We start from the raw sequence: 17325 nt of genomic DNA on the forward strand, positions 1-17325 counted from the left end.
TACTCCACGTCTGATGCCTTCAAACGCCACCACATGTTCGTTGCGTGTCGGCATTGTCTTCTCAGGCGCAATTCTATATTAAATTTCTATATTAAATAAAGAAAAGATTCACGCAGCTTCTCCTACCTCAATGAATTAAATATTTATTCTTGATATTTGGCACCAGTTAATCAGGAAGTGATGATTTTGTTCTCTTTGTCTTTTTGGATGAAAACGCTGCTTTATTCGCACGTCTTTTATGAGATTTTCCAGTTTTGCTCATACATTTATTTGCATCTTTGGATGAAAACATAGCTAGTGACCGATGAGCTTCTATGTGAAAATTCTGTTGTCATTTAGCCATCCTTGTGACTTGCATTGCGAACTTAAATGCAGATGTTAGGCAGACTGTCCAACCTACTTTTGTGTGTACAAAAAATTGCAAAACAGGCTCATGTTTTTGAAACTGCAAAAACATACATGAATTAAACTGTAGTTTTTAGATGAAATGCTTTGGAGCTAATGATATTTACTGAAACATATACTATACATATGGATAAAGAATTATTTTTGTGCAGTTCTTTGCACAAATCAAATAACACAAAACAAATTAACGGTGTCAATAATTGGTAATCGAATAAGTCTGCTTATCACTATGATGCAAAGTGCTCAGGTTCGAGTCAAGCACAGTTTTAGATCAGTGGATCATTGGTCTAGCTAATCTGTATGACAAGTTCCATCATCACGTGGACATATACAAAAAGAATGTGTAGACTAATGTTTATTTAGTTATTTAGTTTGTTTAGAGTTGGTGTGAGATCCAAAGGTTGCAGGTTTGAGTCTTGGCATTGGTTGGGATTGTGTATGAGAGTGAATATTCAGCACTTTCTTCCACCCTCACTACCACAGCACAGGTGAATCTCTTGAGCAGGGCAGCAAACACCTAACTGCTTCCCAGGAAGCCAACTGCTTTGGGTTGTGTGTTCACAGGTGTGAGTCACTTTGGATAAAAGCATCTGCTAAATGTATAATGTTATTCAAATGTATCAGTATGCATTCTTTGGTTTTGAATACCATTTTAACTAAAAACGAATCAATTCAGATAGTCAAAGGAAAAATTGGCTTCTTTAAACTTCTGTCAGTCTATAACACAAGTGTCAAACTCAGTTCCTGGAGGGCCGCAGCTCTGCACAGATTAGTTCCAACCATAATTAAACAAACCTGAACAAACTAAGTCCTTTAGGCTTGTTTGATGCCTACAGATAGGTGTGCTGATGAAGGGCTTGAACTAAACTCTACAGGGCTGTGGCCCTCCAGGAATTTAGTTTGACACCCCTGGTCTATAAGCTGGTGTAAATATATAACACTAGGGTTCAGTATGGCAAGTTAAGGCCCCGTTTACACTAATACGTTTTAGTTTTAAAAGTTTTGCTATGGTTATGCCATCCGTCCACACTACGCCAGAGTTTTCAAGCCCCGAAAACCTGAGTTTTTTGAAAATGCTGAAGAGGCCGTTTTCATTTTAAAACGCTGCTGCTCCGTGTCAGTGTGGACGGGGGAAAACGGAGACATCTGAAAACGGATGCGTTCACCCATCTGATTGGGGCTTTTCCCTCAATAATAAGTGGCCTACACACAGTTCAGTCCTGCGTCCTCTCCTTGTAAGTTCAGACTTCACAAGTTTGATATGAAAACAAACTCCTGAGGACACGTCGGGTAAATCTTCAAAGGGAACAGTGTACTTTATAACCTCATTGACATCACCCTGGCTATCTTACAATACAAGGAAAACATGATATAAGGAACTGCCTGTTTTCATTTTGATTTTAGCAACTTAACAGACACCAAACATGTTGAGGCTTCATGTTTCACTGCATATTTAAATGACCGTCTAAATGCATAAATGACTGTATACATATTTATAACAAAACGGAGCCTATAACATTACTGCCTCCTTTCATTTTCATTGAAAATACAAAACATACCCTCTCTTTTGATAAATATCAGTTTAAATAATCAATAATGGCCATTATAAAAGTATAACGCACAATAAGTTTATACATTATAGGAAATAAAGGCAAGAAATCAGTCAAATGTGCGGAATCAGTGTACATGGTTTCTTAAATTAATATATTCACTTATCTTATCATTATTCACTTAATATATTTACTTATCAAAACACGTTATCTGAGAGGAAGTAATAGATTCAAAAGACCCAAGATGGGGAATATGTCGTTAGATAGATAACAAGATGAATTAAATATCACGTTTAACAAATATAGTGAGATTAGATCCAGCAGTAGATCCTTGATGAACAGTCTGACGTGCACAGCTCTCATCGCAGCAGTGCATGCCAGAGTGTGTGTGTGTGTTCATGTGATTTGTGTTTTGTGTGAGCAGTGTAGTGTGGACGGAGAGTTATTCAGAAACGCTGGGTGAAATGCCAGTGTGGATGCAGATCGTTTTCATTCTAAAGGTGCTTTCACGTCTGCGATTTGGTTCATTTGGTCCGGACCAAGAGCAATAAATGATACATTGTAGCATTTTCTGCTGTCTTTGGGTCGTTTTCACACCACTGCTGGCTTTGCTCCGAACCAGATGAAAAGGACCAAAATGCAGTCATGTGACAAAATCCACATCTCTCATTGGCCAGATGTTGTTGAACATATCTCCTAAACTGCTTATTGATTGGTCAGAACTCATATGCGAGAAAATGACAATGGAACTCCCGCAAGTAAACAAAATGGCAGACACAAAATGTCGCTTTTTATTACGGAGCTACGACTGCGCTGACTGATTGTCTCCCAGACTGCGACATGATCATCTTGTGGAAATATTACCAACGATCCATCCTTTGTCAGTTTAGTGGCTAATTTGTACGAATTCGTACGAGTTTAGTCGTACGAAATTGTACGATTTTAAAAAGGAGGTGTGGCACCTAACCCCACCCCTAAACCCAACCGTCATTGGAGGATGAGCAAATCGTACTAAATTGTACAAATTAGATCGTACGAATTCATACGAATTAGCCACTAAATCAAATCAGGTAATGTTTTTCCCTCTCTCTCTCTCTCTGTTGGTAAAGCACTGTCAACCAATGTTTTTTCCTCCACATTCCATAATGCTCAGCGCATCAGACTACGGCAGCTGGATTAGTCCAAAAAGGCGCAGTACTTTTTGCGGTTGGGTCTGTTTTAGTTCGGATCATATTCTCACCACAAACGAACTGCTCCAGGTTTCATTTGAAAGCGTACCGAGACCACCTCTTCAAGGAAGTCTCGGTATGCTTTTTTGGTCCGCTTTTGGTGCACACTCAAGTACGATTGCTGCATTCACACCTGCCCAAACGAACCGCACCAAGAGGGAAAACGAACTCTAGTGCGATTCAGCCGAACTAAATAAGGCAGGTGTGAAAGCATCCTACAACACCGTTTTAAAACTAAAATTACACTAGTATTAGTGTAAACGGCCTAAGCGTTTGAGTGATGTCTTCATGGTTTCAGCATTCACTGATCTTGGTTAATGTTTGGTTTCTATATGTGGATTTTTAACATTAGGTTATGTTATTAACATTAACATATTTAGGATGGATGTTAATTAAATATGATAATATCATTAAAAAAAAAAATTAAAATGCAAAGACTTTGCAGATTCATTATACCTAATACATAACACTGTCGATGGAAAAACAATTAATTTGCTTATAGATTACACTTAACATTAGCATTTTCATTAGCAGTAGTTAGTATTTAATTTAAAGATTTATTACTTTAAATTAATTAGTGCTTAAATGTAAAATTACATTTCAACAATGACAAGCTAAAATAAAGTGTAACCCGATATTTGTAGGTCAAGATTGATTCTTTAGATACAATGTTATCATACATATAGCACATATTAATCACAGAAATTATCTAATGAGATTTCCCAGCACTGGCAATGCTTCAATTATTTTTTTAAAAGAATTACATCATAGTTTCAAGCATTAAATCACAATTAATCCTATGCTGAACCATACAGTAACACTGAGACTGAAAATGCTTCTCAGTGGTGTATAATGTTGGTAGAGGTTAATGTACAGTGAATGTAATGCATGTCCTGTTGAGCTAATGGACAGCAGTGCTGTTCATCGAAAAATCTTTTGTGCTGTCAGCTCCATTAAAAATAAATATACCTCACATGCAAATGTCACTCCTTGTGCATGTACTTCTTTATAAATATTCCAGTAAGTGAATATTTATGCAGTCATTTAAATTTTTTACAATTTCATCAAGAACAAATAAAGCCTAAAAAAAGAAAATTGGGCATTTTAAAAACAATTAAATTTACATTCTTTTGCACCTTTTTTTTATTGGAAAACCCAGCCTGATTCCTTCACAATCAAAAAAGCAAGGAAACAAACCTCCGTTCAGAAGTCAGTGTTGAAAGCATCTGGAGGCATTGTGAAGGGAATCATAAAGAGACTTTGACAGCGAAAAGACACTTATAGATGCAGACAGGCAGTGAAAAAGGGACCCAAACAATAGCGCTTGCTCTTCAATGAGAGGCTAGCGAGCGTGTGCCGAACCGGGATTGAGATGAAAATGAGGAAAAGAACATGAAGGGAAGAGAAAAGATGCGGAGAGGGAGCGAGCGAGAGAGGGATTGTTTGGAAGGGGAGGGGGTTACTTAAGGGGAGCAGGGCTGGCTAAATAGGAATCATCCCTCTTAGCCAATGAGTTTAAAGAGAGAAGCAGATGTCACAGGAGTGAGAGGGACCACCTCCGCAAGCTCAAGCACCCTCGGTGAAAAGAGCGCAATGAGCTGTGCGCTGTCACATCGGCAGTCGCTGTCTCCACTCTCTCTCCCGAACGCACACGTTCTTACCCTCCCGCCCGCTTTCGCAGGTTGTCAGCTGGAAGCATCAGTCTAGGTAAGACTTGCATTTTACATTGCCTAATGCCTGTAGATTAGTAAAGAATGCTCATTAAATTGCTATTTTGCGCGAGTTATATGCGAGTTTCCGCTGATGGAGGCACACTCAGAGAAACTGAGGAGCTTCTTATATAAGTGCCGTGGCTCAGAGCTGATTTTATGGAAACTTTGATACGAGACGAGAGGATGGAGTCACAGCGGCAGCTTTGAGATCCGCCGTTCCCCAGTGCATGAATTATAAATAAAGGAGGAATCCAAATGAATCGAGACACTTTGTGTGGTCTTGGAAAAAAAACAGTTCAGGTAGTCCGGAGCATGCCAGGTAAATTGGCGTTTAGGTGCTGCAGTCCCCGAAGTTGAAACGACAGCTGTGAGATTTGCACTGCATTCAGCATGTTTTATCTTTCTCCCGACTATAATAAATGCTGTTTGGTGCCCGGCGGCTCTCGCTCAATCCAGGGTCCCAGCCCCTGAATCTTTTTGTTGAAGGCAGGGGGGTGTGCGTGCGTGTGTGTATGTGTGTGTGTGTGCTTGGACTGATCAAATCCATTATGTGTGAAGCAGACGATAATGTGAGAAGGTGTGCGTCTACTGCAGGCTGTTTTTCAAAGCAGACCGAAGCTGTCATTAGTTGTTACTGTCAATGCACGGAGCGTCAATGCTGCCAAATTTTTACAGATCAGCAGATATGTTGTGGGCTGTTGTTGTTTTGTAGCGATATTTTTGTCCCACGAGTTGGATGCTGAAGTACGTCTTTGAACTTCCATGACTCACTGACGCTTACCTGCCCTACTTTGAGAAGAGGATGATAAAGTATTATTCATACTTGATGTAGGAACTCAGATGAAAGCCTCACAATCTATTACCTGCATTGCATTTGGCCCCATTTTCTCCAGAGTACCATCCTTGGGAAGTTTTACTTCAAAATATTAGATGAGAATTTGCTTTGTGGTATTTACTCAAGTTGACACATGGAGATGCTTGTGCATAGAGTTTGTATTGCATTTGAATGCGACTTTGGAATTAGTTTCTTTTTTTTCCCCTTAAGGGGAAATTTGGGAGATTTTTTTTTACATGCAAATTAGATTTGGTGGAATTTGCAGCAAGGCTGAATTGGCTGAGGCAACTGGAACTACAAATAGACACTAAAGTCAATACTTTAGTAATCTTTTTCACACAGTCTCCTTCTCTGATGAATAAATAAATTCAACTCGCCACTGAAAATAGCTCCATTTGCTGGTCCGCACCCTCCATAAGTAATGTACGCGTGTCTTATATTTCATTTATACCGGCGACGCCGTGCGTTCTGCGGCAGAGTTTCACCTTAATCAGTGTCAACCATCAGACGTTTGATCATCGTCTCTATCTGCAAGACTTTCAGCCGGGATGTAGACGTCGCTCGTCTCCTGAGAGCCATCTCTAACTGTGATTAACCAAGCACAGCTGAGCTCTCCTGTCTCGTAGAGTTGGAGGATATACGTCCATTCGCACCATTTGTTTTCCATTGTGGATCCTATTGTGAATTAAAGCTGAAAATGAGGAGCTCTGCGTCTTCCGTCTGCACTCGAAGTGTCTCAGGTGTGACTGTCGGGCCGAGTAATGGCAGTGTGTGGACTGATGCATATTCTCAGGCTTGAATCGTTCAAATATATAAGATGGAGAGCTCAGGGCCCGACTGTGTGGCAACAGGCTGTGAATCAGTCTAACACATTGTCAACACTGAGAACCAGTCAGTATAAAACTAGAGCACTTTCCTTATAGTCTACAAAGTCTGCAATGCAAGAGGGTGATTTGTGGTGTAGACTGCTTGGTGATTATACTGGGAACGGTCTAGTTGTTAGTGTGTAGAGCACAGTCTGTAGGAAGGAAAAAAATCATCAGTGAGCTCTCTCAATTGTGTCACCTAGAGAATAGTGAGATAAAACAGAGATCGTATCTCAAGTTTTCTGCTTCTCAGGAGAATTAGACCCTGCACAACTTGTGGAATTGAAGGAGAGGTTTTGACATGGTAAAATTTGGCACAGTTTGAGACAACTAACCAGTGTTTGCTATTTCATGGCAATGATTTCAACATAATCCAAATTTCATTTTGAAGAAGAAACATTCATTCATTCATTCAATTTTTTTGGTCCCTTTATTAATCTGGGGTCGCCACAGTGGAATGAACCACCAACTTATCCAGCAAATGTTTTACGCTGCGGATGCCCTTCCAGAGAGGAAACACCCATACACTCCTATTCACACACATACACTACGGACAATTTAGCTTACCCAATTCATCTATAGCGCGTTTGTTTGGTCTTGTGGGGGAAACCCACACCAACACAGGGACACTTACAGACTCCACACAGAAATGACAACTGACCCGGCCAAGGATCGAACCAGCAACCTTCTTGCTGTGAGGCGACATTGCTACCCACTGCACCACTGCAGTGAGTGGCTAATGGTTAAGATGAAATCTAATATATATATATATATATATATATATATATATATATATATATATATATATATATATATATATATATATATATATATATATATATATATATATATATATATATATAAAGAAATAAATATTTCATGTTTTCACAATTGTATTAAACATATATATATTTTTTTAACAATAATGATAATATTTTTGAGCAGGATATCAGCATGTAAAATATTATTTTGTGACACTGAAGACTAATTTCAACAAATAAATGCAGCCTTAGCATTAAATATTTATTTCAAAAACAACCCCATACTTTGACTGATAGTTGCTCAGTAGTGACATGCATGGATAATGATGAATGATGTTTACTGAGTAAAAATTCTCGGTTCAAGTTTTAATATGGATCTATTTTATTGATGCTTTCTGTGGAAAAAAAACAAGAAAATTACGTTCTGTTCTCTGCATTTTCCTTTTTAATTTTCACTTCTTTAATTTTTAATAGCTGAAACACTCACAGATCTTATTAGTTTCCCCCAATTGTGCTGTCCACATTTGCTTTATAGCTTTTCACTCTCTCAAATATAAAGGTACAAAAGCTTCCACTTGGGCAGCACCTTTTCAAGAGGTACACATTTGTACTTTACGGTTTCAAATTGGTGCCTTTAAAGTACACTTTAGTACCTAAAAATCACAAAAGTGTACCTTTTTGAAAAGGTACTGCTCCAATGACATCTTTTGTACTAGGGCTGCAGGATATTGGAAAAATTTGACATTGCGATATTTTATTTTTCTGCGATATATAGTTGAAGTTGGAATTATTAGCTCCCTTTGATTTTTTTTCTTTTTTTAAATATTTCCCAAATGATGTTTAATAGATCAAGGAAATTTTCACAGTATGTCTGATAATATTTTTTTCTTCTGGAGAAAGTCTTATTTGTGTTATTTTGGATAGAATAAAAGCAGTTTTTAATTTTTTAAAAACCATTTTAAGGTCAAAATTATTAGCCCCTTTAAGCTATATATATATTTTCGATAGTCTACAGAAGAAACCATCGTTATACAATAATTGCCTAATTACCCTAACCTGCCTAGTAAACCTAATTAACCTAGTTAAGCCTTTAAATGTCACTTTAAGCTGTATAGAAGTGTCTTGAAAAATATCTAGTCAAATATTATTTACTGTCATCATGACAAAGATAAAATAAATCAGTTATTAGAAATGAGTTATTAAAACTATTATGTTTAGAAATGTGTTGAAAAAAAATCTTCTCTCCATTAAACAGAAATTGGGGAAAAAACAGGAAGGCTAATAAATCAGAGGGGCTAATAATTCTGACTTTAACTGTATATTGTGACATACTGTACAATTTCACCAAAAGATTGAATAGCACTATTTGGAAAGAATTTATAGTCACGCTTAATTTTAACGTTTACCTCTCGCTATTAGAAAACCATTAACTATGACTTTTGCTTCAATAAACTCTATATTTGCTCTTTATTAATAGATAAGGTGGTTTAGATAACGGGTTACAGATGTAGCATCATGCAGCATATTTAGCTTATAAGTACTAATAAACAGCCAATATCTCAATAACATGGACGCTAATAAGCAATTATTTAATAGTGAGCATTGCTCCCTAAAGTGTTACCAAATGTATTTTTTAGATTTTTAGTATTTAATCAAATTTAGATTGATTGACATGATTCTGTAAGGAAAGTGAATCATGCATAAAGTGTAATAAACAAATTACAAGCATAGATAAATACAATAAAGCAAAAAAGTGAAATAAGCAGTGCATCCTTTTGCATATATAAATGTAAATAGTATGCTGCAGACTCTTTATTGTAAAAATAATATAATAAAACCATTCTTTATTAAACGTCTTGTGCCTGAATACTTTAATCTCTTGTGTTTTGCTCAAATATAATCCTAACTCAGCATTGCATGTCTAAGTGATGTGACTATTGCGGATGCATACATTGCAATATCGATGCTGAAATGATAACCTGTGCAGCCCTATTTTGTACCATCATTTCTGCCAGTGCACTCAAAATGTCTTTTTCCCTTTGGAGAGTCTTAAGAATTAATTATCTGCACAAGAACCACTGCATGTCTTGTGCCTTTGTCTGTTAATTGAACATCACCTCTTCTGGTAAAGGTAAAACATCAAGTTTTGGAACAAATCCGAGTTTTTTCACGCTTGCTGACCCATATCAGGGTGATTTCCACCCTGTGCTGCTGCGCGGACAAGGTGATTGAAGTTACAACAAAGCATGAAACAATGAAACAAGACAGTGTTCGGTCAAGCGTTCTGTCTTAATACAAAAGTCTGCTGTAATTTCATTGAAATGCACCTCACGTGGAAACCAGCTGTTGTTTTTTTACTTTTTTTTTATCCTCCACCATTGCTTGTTCATGACACCCAAAGACTCATTCGTCTGTTGATGAAAGCCATTGATTAATGCTCGAATTAAATGCTGAACACATCTCCGCACGCATATCTCTGAGATGTATTGGAGCGTTTAAGGTCTTGGCAGACAGGTTCCTCTGTGAGTCGGTAATGGGCGAGGAATGCCAGGAAAGCCGGAGCCCTCACCACCCCCCCTCCCTCGCAGATAAAAACGATGTGTCCCTGGTGGCCCGGAACATGATTTCAACCCGTATGAGGTTTCAACAGCTTTCTCCATCTGGCTTCTGTGCAAACAGTGTTGCGCCCCTTCTCCAGTGTTTATCGATTGAAGCGTTTACTCTATCAGTCATCCGATCAGGCGCTTCTTCCTTAGTTGCTTCTCTTAAACATCACAGTTCTTCATCTGGAAATTACAGCAGTCAGTTGAGGACAAGACAAGAGTGAAATGTTGAGAGAACATTTGCAGTTGTTTGTGAATATGTCCTTTGGCAAACTTTTGTCTCCAAGGCCTCGATTGTCCACAAAAATATCGAAGGCCATAAGACTTTTGCAGTTTTGTGTGTACAACAGAACAGAATGTATGTGTATATACTACACTAGAATTACTTTGTAAGTCAGAAGTTCATGAAAGTTTGTAAGCTCACATTTGATAAAAGTTGTGAATCAAATTTTTTATTTTTAGGTAACTATTTAGTTTAAGTACCAATGCCCCCTATTAACTACTGCCTTATTACCTGCCTATCATTAAAATATTGGTTGTTTGGTTGTTTATTAGTTCTAAAAAAGCATGATATTTTTCTACATCCCTAATTCTACCCAATACATTAACCCAAATATTACTATTTATAAGCAGCTAATTAGTAGTTTCTTGAATTAAAAGTCTTCGTTAATTGTTTGCTAATACCTTAAAGTAAAGTGACCCTTTTTTCTTGTAATCAAGTTTATATGTTGCAATTCAGAAGTTTTGTTTAGCACTTTTTTAATAAGCTTTTATTTGTATCATTTGGTGGCAGCAATGATTCATGATACATGTTTAGAAATGTAAAATTCTTGCATTTGGAATTATAAGACTTAAATGTGAATAAAAAAAAGGTTGAGGTTAAATAAAAGTAAAGACTTCACTACCTGACAAAAGTCTTGTTGTTGATCCCAGTTGTAAGAGCAAAAGAATAATAACTTGACTTCTAGTTGATCATTTGTAAAAGTGGCAGAAGGTCAATTTTTTTCTTCAGATTAATCATCTGTTGAATCATCACAAATACTGCAGAAGGACTGTTGGAACTAGCATAGACCAAAGATTCTCATAGAAATCAGTCAAGTTTGGTGAAGGAAAAATCATGGTTTGGGGTTACATTCAGTATGGGGGTGTGCAAGAGATCTGCAGAGTGGATGGCAACATCAACAGCCTGAGGTTTCAAGACATTTGTGCTGCCCATTACATTACAAACCCCATGAGAGGGCAAATTCTTCAGCAGGATAGCACTCCTTCTCATACTTCAGCCTCCACATCAAAGTTCCTGAAAGCAAGAAGGTCAAGGTGCTCCAGGATTGGCCAGTCCAGTCACCAGATATGAACATTATTGAGCATGTCTGAGGTAAGATAAAAGAGAACGCATTGAAGCTCAATCCAAATAATCTTGATGAACTCTGGGAGTCCTGCAAGAACGCTTTTTGCCATTCCAGATGACTTTATTAATACGTTATTTGAGTCATTGCAGAGATGTATGGATGCAGTCGTCCAAGCTCATGGGAGTCTATACTGTACATTATTTCTGTTAAGTGCTTTTTTCTAAGCAAAGTCAGACCTTACTGTCCCAATTAAAGAATTAAACATCATGGCATGATCATATTTTATTTTGGTAAATGGTTTTGCGTTTCATATAAGCCACTTCTGATACCACATGATCAACTAGAAGTCAAGTTATTATTGGTTGTTCCTAAAACTTGGATAGGTGACAAGACTTTTGTCAGGTAGTGTATACCAAATGTTAATTTCCTTGCCTGTTTTAATGGTTGTAAACAAATCAAGTGTTAAAATGCATTTAAAAGTATGAGAAATCATCTTGAGGTACTTTGTACATTTGTTACAAAGCCAACTTGTTGAGAAACACTGCTATAGAAAACCGACTGTAAATCCATCAAGTCTGTCAGCGTTTTTACTGAAGTGTCTGTAGGAGGCATCTTTGGAAAAGTATGCAGTATTATGAAAATGATGGTGATTACGGAACCCACTTTGCTTGAGTATTTCTTCTCCTCCGTGTGAGTCTGCCTAACTTCAGATGACCTTTACAATTTGAGCATGTTGAAGAGTAAGTACGAATAAGTGTGGACTCATCAGAAAGCAGGAAATGGCAAGTTTTTTCTTCACGCCACAGTTTCTTGATGCAGTTTGAGTGCTCTGTTTGTCTTCTGGGAGCTTGTTTATGGCGTCTGAACCTCACTGACTTGTTTTTAAGGAGTCTGAAGTAACATTAGGAACTGAAACAGAGCGAGCGAAATGAATGCAGCGATTAATTGTGTTTCTGAAGGATGATGTTGACCAGTAGAGGACATCTTTGAACTGAAAGGCTTGCTTTTTTCTATGCAAACTAAAAAGGCAGCTCGTAAGGTCTTTTTGTGTGTGTGTGTGTGTGTGTGTGTGTGTGTGTGTGTATGTGTGTCTGTGAATCAGAGCTCTGCTTGTTACCGTACGATGATGAAAGGAAGACGAAGGCTTGGTACATACATATTCAGGTCTCTCTGTAATGGATCTGTGCATGGATGCTTTAGCCGACACAAAAGCAGGGAATAGGCATGTGGAAAGCTATTTGTCAATGACAGCTGAACTGACCAGGCTGATTTCTGTGCATTTTAATGGCTTCCTCCCTCTGTAGTGCGTACAAGGTACAGATTGCTTTATCATTTTAAATGAAACCTACTGATGTGAAGATATATTACCCCCAGCTGTCTCATAAATCTGCAAGATGGGATAATTTCTCTGAAGCCTGAAGAGTTTTATGAAGAAAATGTGAAGGGGATTTGCTTGTGTAGAACTCATCGATATAATGCTTGGCTGTGTCGGAAACACTTAGGATGCTAGGCCTGTACAAAAATTGTTTTTTATTTATTCAGTTATTCACTTTCATTCGCCTTAGTCCCTTTAATCATCAGGGGTCATCACAGTGGAATGAACCACCAACTTATCCAGCATATTTTTTACACAGTGGATCCAGCTGCAACCCAGTACTGGGAACATCTTTACACACTCAGACACACTCATACACCACGGCCAATTTAGTTTATTCAGTTCACCTATACCACAAGTCTTTGGACTTTGGGAGAAACCGGAGCCCCACAGGAACACTGGGAGAACATGCAAACTCCACACAGAAATGCCAACTGAGCCGAGACTCAAATAAGCGACCTTCTTGCTGTGAGGCAACAGTGTTATCCTCTGAGCCACCGTGTCATGTTTTCTATTTATTTGTTTGTTAATTTTATGCAAACAGAATGTACTTAAAATTTATATTTCAAAACAATCTTCAGAAAAATCTCAAAATAAAAACACAATTTTAATACAACATAAAAATTAATTTATTATTTTTTTTAGGTACAGTAAGTGGTTTAATGCTGTTCATATGGCCTGAAATTAAATAAACTAATTTAATTAAATTAAAAAATGTATTTAAATAAAAAATTGAAAATAATTTTATTGTGTGACATCTACAGTAAGAACGGGCTGAATATATATGTTTAGTGTAATGTAGTGCAACCTCTAATATTTATAAGATTGCAATTTTTTTTAGGGATTCCCAATATTCTTAGAACATTCATTAACTCGGCTATTACTGGCTTATAATAAAATTATCATCCAGATACAGAAATGCAGTTATAACAAACAAATAACATTAAATTAATTCTATTTAAGAATGAATTAAGCATTAACTGGTCTCATAAAAACAACAAGACGTCTGATTTGATGTAGTTGTCAGAAGCCGTAGCCTATGGTAACTAAAAATCCCATATTTGACTAAAATTTCTGCATATCAGATATTGACTGAAGTCCAATATTGAGCATATACTGTACATTATAATTTGTTATACTTAGTTGGTATAGTGTATCAAAATGTGAGTAATGCAAATTAAATCTATACATTATAATATTGAGAGCACTTAAATAACTCATTTTAGTTTTCAACTTTTGTTTATTCATTTGTTTTTATTTTTAATTATTGATTGGTTTGTGAGTGAGTAAGTGAGTGAGTAAATTGGTTGGTTGATCAGAGAGTGGGTTGGTTGTTTAATAAGTGAGTTGGTTGATTGGGCATTATTATGTTCACTTCAGTATCGAATAAAATTGGAAATCAAATTTGTATTTATATGTTCTCTATTTTATTTTTTATATTGAGTTCGCATCCGCTTTGAATGTTATCACTCAATTGTATGGGCGTTATCAGCTATACTAATAGAGAAGACTCCAGATCCAAATCTGTTTTTACATTACTGTGATGATTGGGTTTAGGGTTGGGGTAGGGTTAGACGTTAATAAAATACAATCATGGGAAATTTAATACATAATATAAATAATTCTCGTTAACTTTCAGCAGCAGCCGTATGTGATCTATATACACTATTAACCATGCGTATGTATGATAACAGCCCTCTGAGCCTACCAGTAGGCCACTACTGGCCCAAATCTATCAGCTGATAACCACTGAGAACACCCATTCAATTGAGTGATAACATTTGAATCGGCAGGAGCTTGTCATTGTTTAATATTTATTTATTTGAGTTAGTTAGTTAGCTAGTAGGTTGGTTTTTAAGTGGATTGAGTGTTTTGATGTTTTTATAATTTAGTTCAGTACACTAGTGGATGTTTAATGTTTTCTATTTTTAGATTGTGTTGTTTTTTTGACACTCAGGTTGATTTATTAATTGCTCATAATTGGAAAATATTAGACATTTAATGTATGCTGTTTTGTTCCATATATTTACTTTCAGATTTTATCTGCTGTTGTTTAAAGGTCCTGTCAAGTGCTTTGAAATGGAAGTTTTTTTTTAACTCGATGTTTAACGTGTTCTGATACACTGAAAAAAAATGTCTGCAAAACTGTTGCAAACAATTTAATTGAGTTGAATTTAAACAAGCAAACTAAATTGAGTAATGTTCAACCTAATTCGTTTGTTTAAATTCAGCCCAAATAAATAGTTTACAACCCCTTAACTTAAAAAAAAAATTAGTAAATCCAAGGAATCATCTTTGAGTCATTTTTTTAAGTGTAGAGTAGCTCCTCTACTAAAAAAAACAACAACAACCAATCGCATTTTGTTTTCTCACAGCTCTGCCAGTTATTGCACTCGAGTGCTTCAAATATAAAGCAAACGAGAAGCATCTTAAAGGATGCAGGGCATGTCAGACACTGCAAAGCATTTGATTGGTCAAGATTTGATTAGAAACTGAAGCATGAGGTGACGTGAAAACGTTTTTGATTCATTTAGGTGGTGGCAGAGTGATGAACTGGAAGCTTTTGATGTTTATATCAGGTTTATATATATTATGCAAATTTTGTCATTGTTTTGTAGCACACTAGTTTATAGATATCCTTAAAACTAACATACTGATACATATAAAAAAAACTTTATTCATGGGACATTTAACACTTGGTTGGTTGGTTTGTTAAGGTAGTAAGTTGGTTGGGTTAGGGCTGTCATGATTATGACATTTAGCTGAAGATTAATTGTTGAAGAAATACTTGCGATTATCCAATTAATTAACTGTTTTGGGGCTTTGGTGATTGATTGTCTATTTAGGGGCCCAAATAATTGAATATATGGCCAAATATGAGTGTGCATATTTGTAATGCTAAAAACGTTAGAAAGATCTGAAGAGCTAAAGTGACGTTTAATTGTTATAATTTTCAATTCCCTATTTTTACATTTAGATTGCGTTTGCCATTCACTTCAACTTTACATGATCTAAAACAGAATTGGCTGTTAGTCAGTCACACAGTATACCGAAATCAGTGAAGAGTTCCCGTACTGTTAGACTGTACATCAGATTCAAGCACCGGAACTAAGTGTTATATTTAACGCCACTACTGAATGCTGCTTTTATCCATCCATCAACACATCCCTACATTATTTGTTTATCAAACCCAATTTCCTGCTCAGATTACTCAGGACATCACAATCTCCTGCTCTTTACAGTAAACACACTAGGCTGCATTTAAATGCTCTCTTCTCTCCTGCAGGTGTCTCTTTCTTCTGATGTATAGGTCGGGTTGTCCGGCGTGTTATCGGCTGTCGCTCAGTCTGTATAATTGATAGCAGAGCCTTTACTGTGGGTGTGTGTCAGTCTAGGCTGAGGGGGCTGCCTGAAGCAACATTAACATTGCAGGCATGGGGACTACAGATACCCAGTTCCCATCATGCCCTCTGACCGGCAGATCACACGAGGCACAGACAGATAAAATGAAGGTCAACCTCTTTTAAATGATAGATATGTGACACAGCCTGCAGCCAGTGTACAGTATGGGTGCAGTGTGCAGCCTTTTAGTTTATGCGTGACATAACGATTAATTTCTGAGAACCTACTAGGATTCGCCAATTTTTAAAAATCATCACTTTTTTTGGGGGTGGGGGGTCTGATGTCTTAGACTCAATGCATCCAGAAAGGCTAAGATATCAGAATGATTTTTTTTTGTCTGTATTTTTTATTTTTAAAGCAGCAACTAAACTCCTAAAAGCAGAATGAAGCCCAGAAATCATTAAGTCAAACTCATTAAAGAAATAAAAGCAAAATATTGGAAAATGTGATTTAAAAAAAGAAGCTATAATTGATTTATTACAAGGAATCAATAAAATTAGCACTGTTTAATTAAAAATTGATTTTATGAAAACAAGTTATTTTTACACAGTTCAGAGCAGAGTTATTACTTTTTTTGATGCCAAGGACTCTCTTTATAAGATATTAAGTCTACTAGATATTTTTAAGTTTGAACACCTCTGCAATATGTTTTTGTTTTTTATATTTATTTAGTAAGAAATGAGTAGAAAGGTTGTTCAACCAAAATATTAGCTTTGTATGAAGTTGATGGGATATCTTTCCTTTTTGTTATTTTAATAGTAATTACCAATATTATCCTAATATTATTTTTTGACATTTCACATACATTTTCCATAATTTATGGAGAATCTTTGAGAATCTCATGTATCCGGCTAATGTATCATGTATTAAGCTAACATCATCTGACATTCATAGTAATATATCTGCATATTTTTATATAAAAGCTAATGTTACCTAATAAAATGATGAATCCATGAAATAGGAAAGAAATTAATCGTCATGTAAACTGTGACATTCTTGAAAAAATACTTATTTTTCTTAATGAAATATGGAATTTAAATAACCCCTGTATTAGAACTATGAAGTGTTAGTTTAGCAATCTGCTTCTTCAGTTCTGTTCATGAAATCAAATGAGAAATAATACAATGAAATATTATAATAAAATAATATAACAAAATAAATAAGAATATTAGCAATAATAATAATAATAGCAATAATAATAATAATAGCAATAATAATAATAATAATAATAATAATTA

The 17325-nt window shown here is 36.2% G+C and overlaps 1 protein-coding gene across 1 annotated transcript in view; it reads left to right on the plus strand.

The window, feature by feature from the left end:
* The first annotated feature begins 4804 nt into the window (after nt 1-4804).
* The window catches only part of thsd7ba (thrombospondin, type I, domain containing 7Ba), a 402582-nt gene continuing 390061 nt past the window's right edge, over nt 4805-17325 (plus strand). Inside the window, exon 1 of the mRNA XM_056465204.1 lies at nt 4805-4891. The gene's annotated coding sequence lies outside the window, so the exon portion shown is untranslated. The remainder of the gene's footprint in view (nt 4892-17325) is intronic.

This window comes from Danio aesculapii, chromosome 9 (genome assembly GCF_903798145.1).
Source record: "Danio aesculapii chromosome 9, fDanAes4.1, whole genome shotgun sequence".
Taxonomy (NCBI): Eukaryota; Metazoa; Chordata; class Actinopteri; order Cypriniformes; family Danionidae; genus Danio; species Danio aesculapii.